This window comes from Zea mays, chromosome 2 (assembly GCF_902167145.1).
Source record: "Zea mays cultivar B73 chromosome 2, Zm-B73-REFERENCE-NAM-5.0, whole genome shotgun sequence".
Lineage (NCBI taxonomy): Eukaryota > Viridiplantae > Streptophyta > Magnoliopsida > Poales > Poaceae > Zea > Zea mays.
Window position 1 is genome coordinate 217,977,836 of NC_050097.1, and position 6,000 is coordinate 217,983,835.

General features: G+C 45.4%; 1 long non-coding RNA gene across 1 annotated transcript; it reads left to right on the forward strand.

Moving 5' to 3' along the window:
* Window positions 1–2,990: 2,990 nt before the first annotated feature.
* Window positions 2,991–4,092, forward strand: LOC109944613 (uncharacterized). The gene is made up of 3 exons (XR_002267730.1): window positions 2,991–3,061; window positions 3,701–3,789; window positions 4,079–4,092. It is a non-coding gene; the product is annotated as an uncharacterized lncRNA (long non-coding RNA).
* The last annotated feature ends 1,908 nt before the right edge of the window (window positions 4,093–6,000 follow it).

Genomic DNA, 6,000 nt, shown 5'->3' on the forward strand with positions numbered 1-6,000 from the left:
TGTGTGGTCGCGCGAAAAGGAGCCCAAGAAAGCGACGCAAACCAGTAAACATCTATCCTCTCGCCTGCTTGGTCAGTCAGCGGCACACACATACATACCGAATAATTCTACACGAAGAAACCACCGGACGACGCTAAGAATGTACTCCTTGTGCCTCCTAAAATTAAGCTAAAATGAATACTATTTTGGTATGGTACGGAGAGATTAACAAAGTTGATAAGCTGTCGTGCCCCTGGTCTCGAGCTCGCCCACCACAAATCTTAGCGCGGGGGATCGCAGGCATGGCAGGCGATGGTGTGGCGTAGGTGGCGAGGTGCGGCGGCGGCGAGCATGGCGGCGCACGGGATGAGACCGTTGCGAGAACGAGCGCGGGCCATATTGACGAGCTCGGCGCCTAATAGTCATGATACCGAGCTCGGTCATATAGACAACAACGCAGTATACAGCACCACGTAACTTGGCCTCATAAGTCATGACACACCGGGATGGGTTACCTCGGTGGCGTGACTTACGGCGCCGAGAAAATGGTCTAAATATGAGATTATATCGTTAAGGGGTCAAACATACAATTTCTAAGTAAAAAATATTAAATGCAACAAAAAATCGGGTGAAAAGGATGGTACTAAGGTTCTATTTGATCTTGCGACTAATTATTTTAATTAACTAACAAACAATTAGATGTTTAGAATCTTGGCTAATAGATTCTAAAACATTGTAAATAGTGAGTTTTACCTATGCATGGCAAACAATTAGCCAAGAGAGGAAGGAAAGTGTCACACCGCGAATTAAGGATCTTAAATATATGTCAGGATCAAGTCTCACACATATGATAACTCATGAAGTCATGACACAGAAAACAATGCCACATCTTTATTATTTAATATAATTTTTTGTACAAAATAACTAGATAAAATACATCATATGATGACGGCAATGCTCTACAACTATTGTTAACTGGGAGACAAGTGTAAGACTTAGCAAGAAATATGGTAAGGCTGAGCATAGCTAAACCCTAAATAATATTCACATGCACGGGGTAGGAAGCGGGAAGGAAGTTCCATGGTGACAGGGACCCTTACCTTACTTTATTTTTTTTTTGTGCCACGACCATGGTTAACCTTCAAGGAGTTGGTTAGTCCGTCCATTTATTTTTTCCTTTTAATAAAATATAAATATACCAAGACTTGGATGATAATCAGGTTCGTCTTCTTGCCAAATTAAAGCAGACCCTCTAGGTAAAACTGTTTATAATTACAATTTGATTGTTTTGTATACAAATTCTTTGATAGTTATGTATGAAAAAGCATGTACCTGCTATTTTTTCGGGAAAATAAAAAAATCCAAGTCACCTACTAATGTGAGGCTATGTATAACATAAATGAAGAGGAAAGACAAATTAGTACAATTTAGCCTTTGCTTATCTTTTTTTTGACATGGTCTACATTCATTGACGATGTCCTCTTGAAGTTTGAAAAAATTATAACTATTTATATCTCTAAACATATTTGATTAAAAATAATCTATCTACAATACTAATTATATAATATAAATATTAATATAAGGTAAATATATATCTATACTACCTATTAAGGCTCTAAGGGGTAGGCTGCCTCCCCTGGTTCTGCCTTCAGCCAATCTGCACCGTCCGCTCGCTTCCGTAAATCTACACCGTCCGCCCGCCCACGTCCACGTTCGTCCCCCTGCCTCCCCCTCCCCCCACCCCGCGTGAGCCGCCCCGCCTCCCCCCTCCAGTCCGCCGCTCTCCCACGGATCGTTCACCTCCACTCCATTCCGAGGATCTCATCAGCGCGCTCTCCGGCGCGGCGGCGGCCCTTCCTCCGAGACCAAGAGCTCGCCGCCGGAGTCATCCCCTTCCCCAGTCCCTGCGTCGCGTCTCCCATCAATGTCGCACCTTCACCGTGCCCCGCCCGCATCTGCCCGTGTCGCCAGAGCCCCCTCCCCCACCCCCCGTGGCGCTCGCCGCGACAGACGCCCCCCGCGCAGACATCGTGAGCGCGTCGCCCAACAAAGCCCTGCTGCCCTCACCCGCCCCGAACCCTAAAACTCCTCAACCGCCAACGCCGCCGTGCTCTACTTCCGACGAGATGGCCTGCCTCGGCACCCCCGCCCCTCCTCCCCGGATCTGGTGCCCCTGCTCGTCGTGCGATCTCCACCCCCGACAGGCACCGGGCGTTGCTCCACCCAGCCCCCGCCCCAAACCTAAAACTCCTCCCAGCCGCCGCCTACCGTGCTCTCGATGGTCACCAACGCCTCACGCACGAGGGAGAAGACCGGATCCGCAGCACGATGGCGACGGGTGACAGGTTGTGTGCCATGGATCTGTACAAGATCCTCCTCCTCACGACACGGCTGGCTCGCAGGGCGACGACGTCCTCAATCTATCGTGTGGCCAGGTTACTGATTTTACATATTGCTTCCTGCCATATGGTGTGGTTTGTTTGGTTAAAGGTTTAAACGTAAAAAATTGATGTTTGCTACGTAGTTGAAAGTCGTAGTGCAAGTCGCAGAGCATTTCTACCTTTTAAGATATTGTGGGGGCTAGGCGATGCTAACATTTTGGTGTTTGTAATTCTCTAGGAAGTTAGTGCTAGGCAGGTAAAAGGGGTGAAGAGGGTTTACTGGGAGAGGTGCAAAATTGAGTGGAGAGTTGATAGAGATTTTTTCCAATCTTTTGCTCGGGTGTACAAACATCACAGGCTTCTAACATTCCTATTCTTGCGAACCACTGAATTATTCAATATTGATTCTGGGTTAAGGAACATGACATTGGACGAATTGGTTTTAGCCACTCAGCTAAGATTATAGCCTACTACATCACAGGAAGAGATCACGGGTCTATTTCCTGTATTCAGGTGCCCAAAAGCTGAACAGAGCTGAGCTTGAAGTCGCTTGTGAAGATTTTAGCAACATCAACACTTTTCCTACATGTACCGTGTTCAAGGGCATATTATCAGGCGGAGTCGAGATCAGCATTGTCTCCACTGTCATATCGTCGAGCAAAGACTGGTCCAGGAGCGCAGAAACATGCTTCAAGAAAAAGGTTTATGGCTAGCAACATCTTGTTCGATTACTTCCTGTGATGTTTTAATCCATAAAATACAGATAGGGGTTACACTGTTCAGTTTGGTTACTTCGATTTTGGGACTGCTTGTGGTCTTCTGTAGTGTTTATTCTTGTTCGATTACTTCGATTCTAGGACTGTGATTTTAGTTCGATTACTTCGATTCTGGGACTACCAAAATACAGATAGGGGTTACACTGTTTACTTCGATTCTAGGACTGCCAAATGTCTCTACTGATTGAAGGAAGTGTTTATTCTTGTTTATTATTTACCAGATGTCTATGTATGCTTGATTATGCAAGTAGATTATTCAAGTAGTACATACATTTTTTAGTTGTATTTATTCTTGTTTCTATTCGGTGCTTCATTCAAGTCTGCAACTTTTCGATGTCTCTGTGTGCTTGATAGCATATTATCCTATATTCTTGCGCAAGAATCTTTTTTGGACGCACAAGTAGTTCTATAGAGTTTACTACATCCTTTGATGTTTTAATCCATGAAATACAGACCTATATCTATTTGTTTTGGACTGCGTTCCGGAGAAAGAAATGTAGTTTGGTTATGTGGTTTTGCAGACCTGTATCTATTTGTGTAATGCATTTGCATGTATATGTGCAGCTTATGTCCATAATTCTTCAAGTCTGCATATGACTGCATCATTCTTCAGCCTTCTAGACTCCTTCCACTTCTGCCCCCTCGGATACAAGGTTAGTTTGAGACCGTGAGCAAGCATACCATCCATCTTTTTCTCTTTCTTCAACCATATAGGTACAACAATAATTCATCTGCCTGCTACTAAGACATATCTGTTGTTTTCATTGTTCTGAGTTGGGTAACCATTTCTGCTCGATTAACAAGTATTCAGTACACACCAGTTTTTTAATCTTTATAAGATAAGAAGCAAAGTCAACAAACCATGGAGCATGTAGTATTTAATATGTTTTAAGTGTTCCTGGGATTAGAATCATTTCTTATGTGAGTGATCTACTTCTGCAGGACTTCCCAGACTTTGGTAACACAACCTCTTCTCTTCTTTCAACATGTTGTCATGTTGTGCTCGAGTTATGGTACAACTGGAGTTGGGTGAAAGCGACATGGAGCCTTGAAGTGGTAGGTACCAGCTTTCACATGTCCTCCGGGTCTGAAGTTTCTTGTGTTTGTCTAAACTTACGCTGTGCTTAGGAGAGTTGAGCTCATGAAGCAGGACAAGAGAGCCAAGGTGTTGTGCCTGCATGGCTTCTGCACGAGCGAGAGTTTTTTGAAGAGTAGATCAACAACTGGCACTCTTCCATATTTCAGTAGTTTGAGATGGTTCTGTGCTGGATTCAATTATTCTGATCTAATTGATTTCCTTCTTAGTTTTGTTCAACAATATTTTCCCTTTTTGTTTTTTAGATCTTCCCTGATGGCATCTTCCCGGCTGATGGAAAGTCAGAGATAGAGGGCAAAAACAAATACTTTGAGTTGTTCCAGTTCAATAAGGTTAGTGCTTTTTAGACAGAACCAAACTAAAATCCGCTCATGCATATCTAAGTTATATTTTAGCTACAGTTTGATCACCATCTAAGCCGTAGCTATTTGTGCCAATCCATGGCAGCCGCACGCCGTTCCCCCAGCAGCGTCGGCTTCCATCCATGGCTGCCCGCGCGCCCGGCTCCCCCTTTCCTTGCGCGACGCGAGATGGATCGGCGAGATTGCCCACAAATCGCATCCATGGCAGCTTAGTTCACCCAAATCCGCCGCGAATCGCATCTGCCAACGAGGATTGGCGCCGCCATGTCGTAGATCTCCCACGTCAGTGGCCGACTTTGTCATGCCTTTCTTCCTCTTCATCGTCGGAGTCGCCTTGGCGCTCGCGTACAAGGTAGTACACGCCGCCAGAAAAAAAAGCGAGATGGCGATGCTTGCCCCCCCACCCCCACCCTTGCAAACGGTGACCTCTACGACTTGTTGAAACCTAATTAATGATCGCGTGTCACCTTTATTGATTTGTTTTACAGAGAGTCCCAGACAAGTTGGACGCCTCGAGAAAGGCATTGCTCCGTGCGCTGAAGCTATTTTGTCTTGGTCTTGGTCTTGTTCTACAAGGTGTGATGGCAGCTGAGCTATGTTTCTTCAACTAACCAAAAGTACACTCGTGGAAATGAAAATGTGTTTGATGCCTTTTTTTGCTGTGCTACGCAGGTGGATTCTTTCATGGTGTTCGTAGTCTAAGTTTCGGGGTTGACCTTCAAGAAATACGGCTAATGGGTGTATTGCAGGTATATGTAATGTGTGTTTCTGTTATGAGCTATGTATTTTGTCCATGGACAAGATAAACTGGTGTTTGGTAAGTATGTATGTAAAACTGATGCCTCACATTCTTGATTGCAGAGAATTGCAATAGCTTATCTGCTGACCGCCCTCTGTGAGATTTGGATCAGAGGAGACGAAGATGTAGACTATGGATACTGAAAGGGAATTAGGCTTACACCAAGTACCTAATTAATTTTGGTGGTTGAATTGCCCAACACAAACAATTGGACTAACTAGTTTGCCCAAGTGTATAGATTATACAGGTGTAAAAGGTTCACACTCAGCCAATAAAAAGACCAAGTTTTTGGATTCAACAAAGGAGCAAAGTGGCAACCGAAGGCTCTCTGGTCTGGGAGCACCGGACTGTCCGGTGTACACCGGACAGTGTCCGGTGCACCAGATGACTCCAGCTCAAACTCGCCACCTTCGGGAATTTCCAGAGGCACTCGCGCTATAAATCACCGGACTGTCCGGTGTACACCGGACAGTGTCCGGTGCGCCAAGGAGGAGCGGGCTCAGGAACTCGCCAGCTTTGGGAAACTCCAACGGCTAGTCCGCTATAATTCACCGGACTGTCCGGTGTGTCTCCAGAGCAACGGCTAGTCGGCGCCAACGGCTACCTG